The sequence below is a fragment of the Camelina sativa genome, chromosome 15 (assembly GCF_000633955.1).
Source record: "Camelina sativa cultivar DH55 chromosome 15, Cs, whole genome shotgun sequence".
NCBI lineage: Eukaryota > Viridiplantae > Streptophyta > Magnoliopsida > Brassicales > Brassicaceae > Camelina > Camelina sativa.
This window is the reverse complement of record NC_025699.1, coordinates 18,029,585-18,044,472: the sequence shown is the minus strand read 5'-3', so window position 1 is coordinate 18,044,472 and position 14,888 is coordinate 18,029,585.

The window sequence follows — 14,888 nt, the reverse complement described above, 5'->3', positions numbered from 1 at the left end:
CAACTATTTCTATAACTAAAAGTTTATTTACTTTACTTTTATACATTGTTTTTTTACTTACGAAAAGAATTAAATATATACTCTTTGTTAAATTTAAGTTTATTTTAATAACTTTGAACTCATCTACAACTATTTTGTTTAACTAAAAGTGTATTTATATATATACTTTTTTTTCAACCAAACCATAATTTAAAAGGAAATTCTTCGGTTAGTTGCCCAACCTTGAGGGAAGGAGTTTACAAAAGAGATTTCAGAGATAAGAGAACGCGAAGCACGGGCAAGACCATCTGCCTTCGTATTTGACGCACAAGGGATCCAAGAGATAGAGAATAGTGGGTAGGACTCCAGCGAGTTAAACTTATCGAGCAGGTTGGAGATGGACGGCCAATCTTCAGGGGACTGCACCATAGTGAGTAACTCAGCATAATCAGTCTCGAAATGTTGACAAGCGATCCCTGCAGCACGTATCCGCTCCATGGCCCACAACAACGCTTCTAACTCTAAATGTAGGGGAGGGGTGTAACGCCCGCGTCCCGCGCTCCTAAAGGGGGGGCAATTTGTTTTAAGGAAATCGATAGCTAAATGAGCTTAAGTAGCTAATCTACTAGCTCAACCAGCTTGAATATGAGCTTAACGAGCTCCGCAAGTTTGACGAACAAGTTAGGTCAGCTGCGGACAGCTCTCGGACAGCTCGACCAGCTGCCAGGAAGCTCGACCGAGCTCGGCCAGCTGGACAATAGTGGACAGTGTACGAGTCAGCTGGGGATCTCGTGTCGGTCAGAGGACGCGGTGACGAACGGGTAGGGACGAACAGGCATGACTGAACAGGCGTGACTGAACATGCATGACCGAACAGGCATGACCGAATAGTCACGGACGATCAGACATAAGCGAATAGACGTGTCCGAACAGGCATGACGAACGATCATTGCGAACAGGCACGGCCGAACGTGTGCGATCGAAGGGTCTTGTCGAACAGGTACCTTTTGGGACCTAGACTTCGGCCAGAATCCTATATATAGAGGGCGTGGCCTTCAGTTTTCGATACCATCATCCTTCCATCGTCCATCAAAGCCTAAGAAGAAAAGGGGGTGCGGCTCGACGAGTAATCTCGTCCGAACTGATGCGCACGCTACCTCTCTATCGAAGATACGATGAGACAAGCGACGGGTCGGCAATCGGGCTGATCAGATCGTAGGATAAACGGTGGTTCGTCCGGAGAGTCGAACTGACCGCAGGATGATCGACGGTTCGATCATAGTGTCGGACCGATCGAATGGTCATTGACGATCTGCGTCCACGGACGGATCGATCAAGGGTCGACCGGTGATTCGATAGCTAGTCGGATCGGGCGATCTAAGGATCGATGATACGAGCCGTATGTCGGATGGATCGGTCGAGTGGTCGACGAGTCAGTCAGAAGTATCGGCTCGGTCTGTGGATTGGCAATTCGATTATGGGGTCGGATCGTTGGATCGGACCAGGCTTTGATACCAAGACCGGCAAGTCGACTGAGGTAATACGGTATGACCGATAGGTCAATGGACGGTACGTCCGGTACAAGCTTCGGAAAGACAAGTGGTTCGGGAAGCCGATAGAGCAACCATTCACCGTGAACCGAAGGGACTATAAGTCTCCATCCCTAATATGTGCAAAGCCAGTGGGGTTGGTTGGTTGTATGGCTAAGCACCAAGGGATGGTCATGGGTAAAGATATATTCCGCTGCGTATAAAGGTCTACGAAGCAAGGCCGCGAGCCAAAGCTAAGAGACCAATTCAATGGATATTCGGCCAGGAATGGGGCCGGGTGGAAGCTGTGACCGCGGACACTGGGACGTCCGGGTCGGGGTCTTTCAAGGGGCTCCGTCTTAGACACTTGGCCCCCAACAACAAGATTCGCTCCTCACCAACACAACACCACAAGCTCAATCCTGAATGCACATTGGTAATTTTCCAAGAACCATCAATCTGACAACCAGGTGAAGAAACCTGGATATCTGAAGACGAAGATGGAGCTGGCATGACCGCCATAAAAGAGAGCGCCTCTTTCCAGGCTAACTTATAGCCCAAAGCCTGAGCAATTATATTATTCGCCTATAAAATTCATTGTGATTGAAGAAGTTGATCAAGATCACCCTGTTGAGAGGCACCCCTCCAGAAAACAAAATCCAAATTCGAGTATACCGACTCATATGGAAAACCCTCTGATGGAAATAAATTCCAAACTTCATACGAGCGAGGACATTCAAAGAAAACATGATTAATAGTCTCAACCGCAGAGTGTACCTTTTACACCAAATATCACATTGGACACCTCAGTGTATCTATTTACTTTTATAGATAGTTTTTACTTATTAAAAATATTAACTTTATGTTCTTTATTAAATTTTATTTTATTTTAAAAACTCTAAACCCGCACATCGGACGGTCCTAATCTAGTATAGTATATAGTACATTCTGAAAAATTCAAAAACATATTCATATCGAATTGATTTTTATCCTCACATATTTGTCACATATATAACCGTATGCTCTCTGTTGTTTCGATCTCATCTATACTACTGCAAATGATGTGCTCTTGTATTCATATATATGTGTTTAAGATTTGGTACAAACCATAATGTGAAATTAAAAAATTTTTTTTTATCTAGATTGTATCTCTTTTAATATATTTTTTTTTTATTATCAATATTTACTTATTTAGAGGATAGGCGGGTTGTATCTCCACGCAAAGTTTCGATTAAGTCCAAAATTCTATTTAACTCGAGTACTCGACATTCGGGTTCTAGCTATACACTATGTTGATGTTCAAATCGGTCACAATTAGATATGTTTAACTCGGTGAATGGAGGGTCGAAGTTCTCTTTTATTGATTAATGCCGAAGCAAAAGGACGAGTTACAACACAATTTAGACGAGGTGAAATAACTAGACTTAAGACGAGCTGCGAGCTCGTCGATTCAGGACTTAGACGAGTTATGTGCTTAATATCCGTATTCTTTCCCTTTTTCATGATCCCTTTTCTCGAAGGCCGTACTCCTGTACTTATAGGGAATCGTGTCGGTTCATCCTCCAAAAAGACCAAAATACCCTTTCTTCCTAAGAGATTTATTTTGGACTTTTCCTGGACCGAGCTTCTTGTTGGGGTGAGGATCTACCCCTAACACACTAGTGAAAGTTTGTCAATGTCTACCACACAAATTCTACAAATCGAGTTGTGTCCTTTAACCATAATAATTGTTTAAGTTTCCGTCAAATCTAGTGTTAAATTGGATGAATAAACGTTAGTCATTTACGGAATAAGGGATACAACTCGACTTATAAAAAAATTTTGGGGTAGACATTATCAAACTTTCACTTATGTAACCAGAGTTTGAGGATCATGTTTGATGGGATTATGAATTTGATCGAAACTTTGCTTAAAGAAGGTGCTATGTCTTTAAAGGACTTCAAAAAAGATAAAAAAAAAAATCTGAACAACCCGTCGACTTCAATAGAGATAAATTTGAATGTTAGTATACAATGGAGAGCCCAACATTGAACGACGTATACCTACATATTCATGGAAAAGGTGCTGTGCCGCGTTAGAACATTGCTTATCTCAAATTCTCAAAAACTACCTTTAGTTAGCATCCAAAACAAGTAAAGTAGATTCCACGCACGCACGCGTATTGCAAGTGTTGGTAGCAAAGACGCATTCCAAACATACAGAAAAGCATATATGGGTCCATTCGGGAATCATATAACACTAAGGATGTTGTCTAATTTGTCACTTTACCATTGGTCTTGTGACAAAAGAGAAAAGAAAAAAAAAAAATCATTGGTCCATTACGTTATCTTCATGTTCGCGCGTGTGCAATGCGACCTTACCGGATCATAGTGTTTAAAAAAAAAAAAAATGGAAATATTGTTTTTTTGTCAAAACATAACATATTATCAAATGAAAGACATAAGCACCTACGTTAATATATAAATAGTGTTTGCACAAAATTTTGGTTATTCTTATTCACATTATTTCTACGTTTGCATGCATCGTAGGAAGTGGTCAATGGGGGTTAAGATGGTCTAACATATTTGTACGCCTAAAGCATGATTTAAATTTACAATTTTTATTATAAGTTTTGTTATTTAATTCAATAGTGATAGTTCGTTGTAATTTTTATAGGAAATATCTTCAGTTCTAATTAACTAGATAATATTTTGTAATTAATTGATGTAAACTTTTTTTTTGTCAACAGCTAAAGAACATTAACTTAAATGAGCCAATGCTAAAATACAATTTTTACACTACAAAAAAACATGCATTTTGGGACTATCATTTGAGACTGATTAAATAGTCCCAAATATTTGTGACGATTTTGTGATTGTTTTACTACTGATTAACGACTACAGGAAAAACGGAAGGAAAAGCGTCGCTTATTAATGACTAAACAAAACAGACGTAATTTCGTCTCAATTTAGCGACTGAATACGTATTCTTTTGTGAATGAAATTATTTCATCACAAAAAAGATATATTTTGTGACCACTTTGCAACTGCTGTTCTGGTCTGTAAGAGCCGTCGTAAATTAGTCGCAATATGGCAACAATTTGCAACAACGTTTTCGAGTATCATTAAGTCGCAAAGTAGTAGCGGCATGTCGGCAAAAAACGTTGAGAATGTGAAAGGTAGATGTACCCAACTTTTGGGACTCTGTGAAAAACAGTCGCAAAAGAGTCGCTCCATGTCGGCAAAAAACGTGATCAATGTGGATTAGTGTACTGATATTTTGTGACTCTTTCTGAATTGGTCACAAAAGAGTCGCAAAATATCTCCTACGTATACGACCACACTTTTTCCCTCATTTACATCGACATCAAAGAAAAAAAAACGAGAGAAGAAGGAAAGAACAAAGAAAAAAAAAGATTAAACAAAAACAATGTGGAACAATCAATCAAGAGTATGGATGTACAATCGGATCGATCCATTCACTAATCATATCTCATTGGATTATTCGGCGGGTGTGGAAGAGTTCATCGCTTTTGCTAGTAGCCATGCACAGAATAGCAGAGGTAGGTTTTACTGCCCTTGTGTAGTATGTGGGAATTCGAAGTCGTTGAAAGCTGTCTCAGTTTCTAGTCATTTGCTAAGTAGAGGATTTACGCCTAACTATTTTGTATGGTATAAACATGGTGAATATTATGATGTTGTTGGGGCCAACCATGGGGGCAGCGAATAGGAGGCAGAGTCTCACGTTTTTTCATGGGAAGATTGAAGCCCTAATCCTGGGCAATGAGGTATACGATTGGGCCGGATAATTAGCATGTTATCTTCCTCACCAATTACTGTGATCTAGTGAAGATGGTGTTTTTGCCTTCTAAGTAGCCTGCGTTTACACCTTACTTAGAGGACATAAAGATTGACTACACCGAGTTCACGTCCTTTTCGTTAGTTTTGATTCTTTGCATATAGAATAGTAAAGTGGATAATTTGGTGCGTGTTTGTTCTGAACCGCATTGCATTACCTATGTAACACTACAAGAAAACAGGCCATTTGCCACTCCTACTATAGTCGCTCTTTAGTCGCAAATAATGGTTTTGCGACTACTTCGCGACTCTTTTTGATGGTCGCAAAAAAACGGTCGCAAAATATGTTGGTTCTCGTCCTGATCCACTCTGGAATTTTTGGAATCTACTCGCAACATGGTCGCTTATTTGCGATGGATTACGGACTCTTTTATATAGTTGTATATTTGCGACGAAACTGTGACTAGAATTGGTAGTTGTACATTTCCGACTAAACCGCAACGAAGTCTACTTAGGGACAATTTTGTGACTATATATAACAGTCCTATGTTTACGACCGTTTTGGGATTAACGGTAGAGTCGGGGTTTAGCAACGGATTAAGGACGACCTATTAGTCCCAAAAGGGTTGCAAAGTCTGTTTTTAGTTTAGTAGCAGTTGAGTCGCAAATTAGTCGTTTATTATTGCGACTATGTTAAGACTCTGTTTTTGTAGTCGCTAAGGAGTTCATGTTTAGTAACTATTGTGCCACTATTTTGTGAATTGGTTTAGTCACAAAATAGTCACATTATTTGAATTGGTTTAGTCACAAAATAGTCACATTCTTTGAATTGGTTTAGTCACAAAATAGTCACATAATTTGAATTGGTTTAGTCACTAAATAGTCACATTTTTTTAATTGGTTTAGTCACAAATCAGTGAACGTTTTAGCAATCCTAAATCTAATTAATTTTGGAATTTCAAATGCTAATAATCAAAAGGAATGATAATTTAAAGTACCACACAAGCAAACTTATCATCCTAAACAAAAAGATCATCCTAAACATCCAAGAAACAATATTCAAAAGCAAGTTCATACATAAAGAAAAGGGGAATTAGAAGTTTAGTTGGAAGAAGTATTAGAGGTAGGAGAATTGGCATCTGGTGTTGTGCCTCCATCGGTGGGTTGTGCAGCTGGACTGGAGGCTGGTGTGGTGCCTCCATCGATGGGTTGTGCAGTAGTTGTTGGCGCGGTAGCTGGTTGGATGGCTGCAGGAGTAGAAACCGTAAAAGCTGAGTATTCAGAATTTTTTTCAGAGATGAAGAGGACAAGCTTGTTGATCACAGCTTGAGACTCTCGGTGTTCCTGATCACGTCGTGCATTCTCAGACTCATGTTCAGATATCTTGCGCCGAAGTTGATCTTGAAGCTCCGCAAGAGTTGCTGCAGAAGAGCTCGCATAACTCTCTTTCCTTTTTCCTTTCCTTAGTGTCTCAACAAGTGATCCAAGGCCAAATGGGTTACCTCTGTTATCTGTTTGAGTACACTAAACCAAAAGATAAACATTCGGTAATCAGCACAAACCAGAAAACCAAATGCAGAATCAACATCAAATATTCTAGGTTCCTAAGCATAGTGAGTTAAACAATTTTAAGAAAACCAGGATACTGTTAATCTAAGAATCAACATCAATCATCATTCACATTAAGAAACCAAAATTGACAAAGAAAAATCACACACAAAAGACATAAACGAATTAACTGAAGGAAGATTTCATTTGTTTCTTCAAGGGAAAGAGTTCGATGTGTTGAACTCTCTGAACCATCTGGACCATCATCATCCGTTTCAGTTTGTCTCTCTTCTATGGTCTTCTCATAGGTCTCAGCAACTTATTTGGCTTTTTGATCCACAAATGATCCATCGGGCCGAGTGTGTGTTTTAAGAAACACTTCGACCAGTGATACAGGACGCTCCAGCTCTTCGCCCTACAATGATAATGAAACACATTAAATTATGGAAATTTTAGGAAAACTTTGAGGTGAAGGGGATGGAAAGAGAAGTGTTACCATTTCTTGATGAATTTGTACATATGATTTCTGACCAGCTAAGTGTTTGTGCACTCCAAGGCCTCCACGGTCCGAGTTTCTACAATGTGAAGTATTCTCACTCCTTTCAATGGCATAAGGGGTGTTCCAATATTCTCACATAATAGGCCATAATTTATCACCAATCCATGGTGGTTGTAGTCGACCTTATTGTTCATGAACCGAGCTGCCAACGATAACTGCAACTGCCCTTCCCGACATCCATCATACAGTGGAGTGTTTGCAGCAGCTAGCATATCATAAACCCGTTTTGCTTCTTGGGTGGGCTGTTCATGAACATGATCATTTCCACTTTCATGTTCATGATACTCGTTATATGGTACAAAACCATGAAATGCATCATTCACCATCCCAGCATATACATTCTCCCTAGCATATACATTCTCCCCATCAAATCCTATTGGTTCACTATCACTAGCATAATTTGTATTATTAGCATAATGATTACTAGTATGAACAATACTATCTTCTACTTGCAAATTAAATTTGTCTGTTACTTTCCAAAAACCATCTATAAAACATAAATAACTCGTTGAACTCCTGACAGAGAAAACTCACTGGGCTATCCCTAATAACTCACTGGGAGAATCAACCAAATCCTCTGTTTGAGCTACAAACGAAGCCTTGGATTCAGCCTCTGCTACTTGCAAAACTACAAGTGGATTAGAATCCAAGTTACTAAATATTTATCATTGAAATTATTTTTAATTCTTAAAATCTACTTTTTATATTGTAGAATCAATTAAAAAAAACTGTATAGAAATTGAAATAAAAAGTGTGTTTGACAAAATACAAATGATTAAAGAATAAAGTGTAAATAGTCAATATATAAATAGATGAATTTGTAAAAATAAAAAAGAGCAATATTGAGAAGATGAGAAATATTGAAATAAATTTTTAATAAATATACTGTTTTCTACATATTTATCTTTTTTTCTGTAAGGACCGAAGAGAATATGAAAAAAAAGGCTGATACGGAATAACTGTGAGAGGAGTGAAAAGTATTTATATACATAAATTATAAATACAGTTCATGTATTTGCTTTTGTTATTGTGGAACCATCTCGCACCGTCTCCATTTGGAACCTACATGATTGGAAAGTCAAAAGCGTTGAGCCTTTTACACTTCGCTATGATTAATTAAGGTGAAATGGCCCAAAGTTATTGTTTGAAAGTCAACATTTGGGTTTGACTAGAGAGTCAATAAAACATGCAAAAGGAAACATCGTGGTTATTGGTTAATAATATGCTACACAAGTCTAACAAATAGAGATTTTAATGATAAAAACTTAAGTATTGGTAGATTTATTTTATTATTTTCAATTACTCATTGAAAACCAAAATTAAGATATTTAAGTTGAAAATAAATTTCAAGGACTAGTCGGTCTATGTGACAAACCTAAACATAATTACATTATTGATTAAGCCTGTCAAATATTTATTGAGATGTTTTAAACCCTTCAATTCAAATAAAGATTTTTAAAAAATCCGCCAAATATACTATCATCAGAAGTTTAAAGCATTGTTTCGTATATTAATTTATTAAATGATGATGTGTATTTTTGTTTTAGACTTTATAAGAAAATATGGTTTTTTTTAAAATAGCATTGAAACGTGATGCAATTCTTCCACCAAAAAAACTGAATCGATGAATCAATATAACTACGATATCATATCCTATGCTGCATAAAAGAATGAAACCGAAAAAAAAATCATGTATATTTTTAAAAATTAAAAACTCTGAACTAAAAGATTCTGAACTAAAAGATAAGTACGAGTTCCAATGAGAATAAGAATTTTTACTTTATACAAGATTTTTGAATTTTTAAGTCGACATTAGGAATTTAAAACTTCATATTGATTTTGAACAAAATTCTGCGTTGTTTTTGTCATGTCAACATGAATTTTTTTTTTTGTCCTCTAATATGAAATTAATTTGCTGCCTGATCAGTAAAAAAAATAGAAACCCAAGTACAAACTGAATTGTATAAAGAAAAAAGCCTTGTATATAAACTTGGGGTTGGAACCTGGAACCACAGTTAACTAACATTTTCAATTCACTAGTATCATTAGATTTAGTCTAGAATTGGCTTTGATTCCCGCTCATACGTTATTATCATACGTTATCATCATATTGCCACATTTTCAATCAAGCAATACAATCAAATCACAATACTCTCATGCGGAAAACACATATAACCAATATATATGTATGTCTCATGTCCATGTTCAGATACTCTTATACACTTATATTGACGAAGGCAGCCTTCAAGCATTTAACTCACAATATGGATGCATTGAGCATCATGATCTAATTTTTTAACTTTCTACTTTATCTATGCCATCACGGCCGTCAGCGTAATCCTCAAAAATATAATTTTAAAACTTTCCACCACCTCAACAATCTATGCATGCATTGAGCATCATGATCGGCATTTCTGCTTTATGTATCCCATCACGACCGTCAAACCTATGGTTCAACTTAAACCAGCCATTATGACACTCGAACTCATAATTAGACATAAACCGGTCATCATGTTACATACTTAAGATCGATCATGTGACTATGTGGATGTGTTATACTTAGCATATGGACATAAGAAGCAAGTGGCTTTATGAAGTGTTAACAACTAAATATTTGACCAAATATTTTTTTTTTGTCAAAGATATTTGAGCAATTAACATATTTGACCAAATGTTGATTGGGTTTATCATAATTGAGTATGAGGCCTAACAACAAGTGGTCTTACTCATGTGGATACATTCGGACTAGCACAAAATCAATTCTAAATATCTCAAGTCTGGCTTAAAATGTCAAAATCAAAGCTTCGTTTGAGATAAGAGTTGGCCAAACATGTATTGTTTAGTAATTATTATTATATACATATATATATATATATATCTAATATATATACACATCTATACCTAATTCTATTCCAATTAAATTAACCAATATATATTTTAAAACAGTACTAAACCAAATTCAAATCATCAAATAGTTTTTTCTTATCAAACCGATCTCACCAAATTATAAATAGCTTTGTAAAAACGTCAAATAAACGCAGAAAAATTAATGTGAATGCAAATACGGTAAATCTCTATAAATTAATAAGGTTGGGACCATAAAATTTTATTAATTTATAGAAATTTTAATTTATAGAAATTTTAATTTATCGATAAATTAATAAATAACTAATTTATGAAGATATTTTCTCATTTTCATAATTGTGAAAAAATTATATTACAAAATAAGACACTTTTGTTATCATTCATATTTTTAAAGAATTTTTGTAAATTAAAATCTTGGCTATCGTAATAGGATGAATGTCAATTGTTTACTAGATTATAAGGTAAAAATGATAAATGTTATAAGTTTAGAGTTTATTAGAATTTGCTACTACTATCCTTCATGGTAATGATGAAGTTGAAGAAGCTATTGTAGTACCTCAATTATCGCATCTAAGACTTTCCATAATTTTTGGATGCGATTTGAGAAGATAACAATAAAAAAAAATTAGAAATGAGCTCCAACAAAAATGCAAATTCAAAAAAGCAAATTCAATAATGCGCAAACAACAATAGAGTTATATTTCACTAGATTTTCTTAGATAGGCAAACAAATTTCAAGTCATATCTCACTAGATTTTCTTAGATATATATGTATATATATATATATATATATTAGTTTAATTGATTATTAATTTATGATATTGATGGGACCATATTTTTATATAGGATTTCCAGAAAAATTATTATCTTATTATTTTATCAAAATATGTCATTTTTTACACTGGCCCAACTTGGGACCGGAAGAATTTATTAATTTATAGCGAAAATTAATTTAAAGAGTATTAATTTATGGGAAATTCTCAAAAATAGCATTATTTTAAGTTTTTGTTCCAAGATTAGCACACATTACCAAAAGTTCCAAAACTAGCACAAAATCTAATATGTGGATAATTCTACTAAATGCTATTGTTATTTTTTTTTTACTAAAAATACTACGAAGCCCACCTTTCATTCATAACACTGTCCATTAACCCAATTGACAAAAATATTTTTCTAAAACATCTGAGCCATTTTCGTCTCTCACCAAAATACGATAACGATTTCTTGTTCTTGCCGGATCTTGTAGCTTCTTCGGTCTCTCGTCTTTGCCGGTCTCTCATCGCCGATACATCGTCACCGGTGTATCATTGTTGTTCTATCATCGGTAGTATCTCGTCTTCGAGTCACATTTAATCATCGGGTCTTCCTAAAGGTAAGCTTTACATCCATTTTCACTTGCTATTCTCCTTCTATTGTAGAAATTGTAACTTTTGTATGTGTGGGAATTCGAATTCTTCAAATCCCTAGAAACCTAAATTGCCAGATTTTCATTGTCGGTATATTTCGATCAATTAGTTAGGGCATAAACAAAGCAGATCTTGAGATGATTTAGTGTTGATTTATATGTGGGTGATTTGCATTTGTAAATTTTATGTTTGTTGTGATTAGCATTTTGGATTTTTCTAGTCTTGTCCCTTCTTAGTAATTGAATTTGTTGCAGAAATGAAAGAATAGTTACTGTTAGCTGCAAAAAAAATCTGTTAGTCGTTTAAGTTTAGGTAAGTGTCTTTGTGATGAGTCTTGAAATTGTATGTTTTTGTAGCTTATTGAGTTGGTTTTGGAGCTGAGATAGGCCTCCATTAGTTAAGCTACTGTTTTGTGCTAGATGCTACCTATGATAAATCTGAATCATGTTTGCCATATGATTTGAACCTTGCCCAAATACAATTTTTTTATAAGACAACTCGGTTTTCTTATTACTTATCCTATGTTGTCATCCTTATTGATTGTTGCTTGTGTATTGTGTATTGTTTATTCTTTGTTGCTCGTGTACTGATTTATTTCTTAGTCACATTTGATTTTTGAAGTATTGTTGAGAATTCATGAACAATTTCCTAAAACATATTCACTGATTGTTATTTTTCGCAGGAAATGGTAACTGGAGTTTTTTCTCAGTTACATGATTTATGTGCAGTTCCTTGTAAATCAGAGTTATGCTTTTGGGGTTCGTGATGTGTGTAATTTGGATGAATTCGTGCTGTGTGTAATTTGGATGAATTCGTGCTGGGTTAGATTATGGATTCTTTTATCTCTTTTGTTTATGTTTAGTGTGTAGAAAAGGTAGAGTACCCAAAGGATTAACAAGGTTGTTTATGAGAGGCTTAAGCGTGAGCATATGTGAAATAATTTAAATTTGATGTTCATTGTATCAAAATGTTCTCTCTCTCTCTCTCTCTCTCTCTCTCTCTCTCTCTCTCTCTCTCTCTCTCATTGATTTGCAATGGTGTTTGTTTCATAAAACACATTTATTTTAGGAAGGACTCAATAATATTCAGGATGATTTCTTAAAATTCAGGATAGCCTTCATAAGTATTTAAGATGACACAAAATCAAATCATTACTCTTATATATATAGATAAATATCAGGATGTACAGTAAAATAAAATCAATATCCCTCACTAAATAGAGTACTTTGTGATATATTAAGGCAAACCATAAATAAAAGATTCAAATACTCATTCTTTTAAATTTATGAAGAATTTCATAATGTTTAGGAAGACATCTTTGAAATTCAGGTGATTTTCATAAAATATTTGAGTCTCTTTAGGAAGGAGTCATTGAAGTTTAGGAAGGTCTTCCTAAAACATCATGCTGGATATTCTTATTTGGTACCTTTATTGTAAAACACCAATATGTGGACAAAATCAAATCATTATACATCACTAATGGAATAATATATGATACAGTAGCGCAAAACACATATAAAGAAATTTAAAAACACATTTTTAAAAAAATTTAGGAAGGATTCCATAGCTTTTAGGAAGACATTCTTAAATTCCACATCATCAGCCTCCAAAAACCATGTTGCTTCCTCTCACACACGTTTCCGTCACCATCACTACATGCTCTGATGCTCTGTTCTCACGCCTACCTCAGCAAGCTCTATCTCTCTTCTCCATCTATAACCCAAATCGATCGAGATTATTAGCTAACGAATCAATAACAGGATCAAAATAAACTGAGGAGAGATCTACAGATCTAATAGAGGTTTGGTGAATAAAGAGATCGTCACCGCCATCGTCGATAAATCTGAAGCCCGTCTAGATGTCAAACTAGTTGACGACATCGAAGGAAGATCTCAGCCGATCGATTGGCACTTGATTGAAGCTTTACTTGATCGATTTGACACTTAATTGACAATATCTCATATCAAAATTTTCAACGCAAGCTTCGCCGGAGATATGAAATTTAAAATCGTGAGTTTTTGATTTTTAAAGAACTGAATTTTGCTTTTTAAATTAAATAATAATTCCAATATATATAAATGCTACTTTTGGAAAATGTGAGCATGTATGCTAACTTTGGAAGAAAAACTTAGATGAATGCTATTATAGGGTATTTCTCTTAATTTATAGAGGTTCTACTGTATGTAATTCGGTGCATATATATTAGGTAGATTTATGTGTGTTTTATAGAAATATTCAACTTTTTTTTTTTTTGGTCAAAGAAATATTCAACTCTAAAAGGACATTTTTAATATTTTAGTTAGTGATTTGTTGTACTAGTGCAATTCATCTTTTTACTCATCTAATTTTCAAAATTTTCATTCTCACTTGATGCTGTTACCCTTATTTTACTGCATCTATCGTTATGTTATTCCCGATATATATTCTACTAAAAAATAGTATCAGTTGAGTACAATTATTTTGATAAAATTATATTTTCTTTTAGACATAGTTTTTCCTCTTTAAGTATATATAGAAGAAAATGATTAGATCAGGACCAACCAACAGGTCATAAATTATCAGTTTGTTTGCTACCAAATTTAGCATCAATGGAAACTATTATTGTGACGCAATGTGACCACTTGAGCATCTTATCATTTTTATTCCAGAACCACCTTATTACCCTAAGCTTCCCCTTTTTCAGCAACAAATTAGTGTTTCGAAATCAACACTTCCAACACATTGTGCTCACAATAATGGAGTTTATGAACATCGATGACCAATACATTTAAATAATTAGTGTCTCGAAATTAATAGTGTTAATTTTCCCCTAGTGTTTGTGAACCGTAATATTTGTGAACACTATGGTTAAATGTAACCGTAGTGTTTCGAAATCATTAGTGTTCATAAATAACCGTATTTGATTATCTCATAGAAAATAATATCATTATACTTTAACCGTAGTGTTTCGAAATCATTAGTGTTCATAAATAACCGTATTTGATTATCTCATAGAAAACAATACTATCATTATACAACTTAATTGTTTCAAAAGATATTATATAACATATCGTTTTAATTTTAAGTTCTAAAAAGGGTTTAATTGTTTTGTTACTTTTAGTTTTACATACAAAAAACGCTCACGGCACACAACCAAAATAGTTTTCGGAAACAGTTAAAAAATGGAAAATAAAAAACCAACTCTCATTATAAAGAAGCAACCAACACACACGGCACAACCAAAACA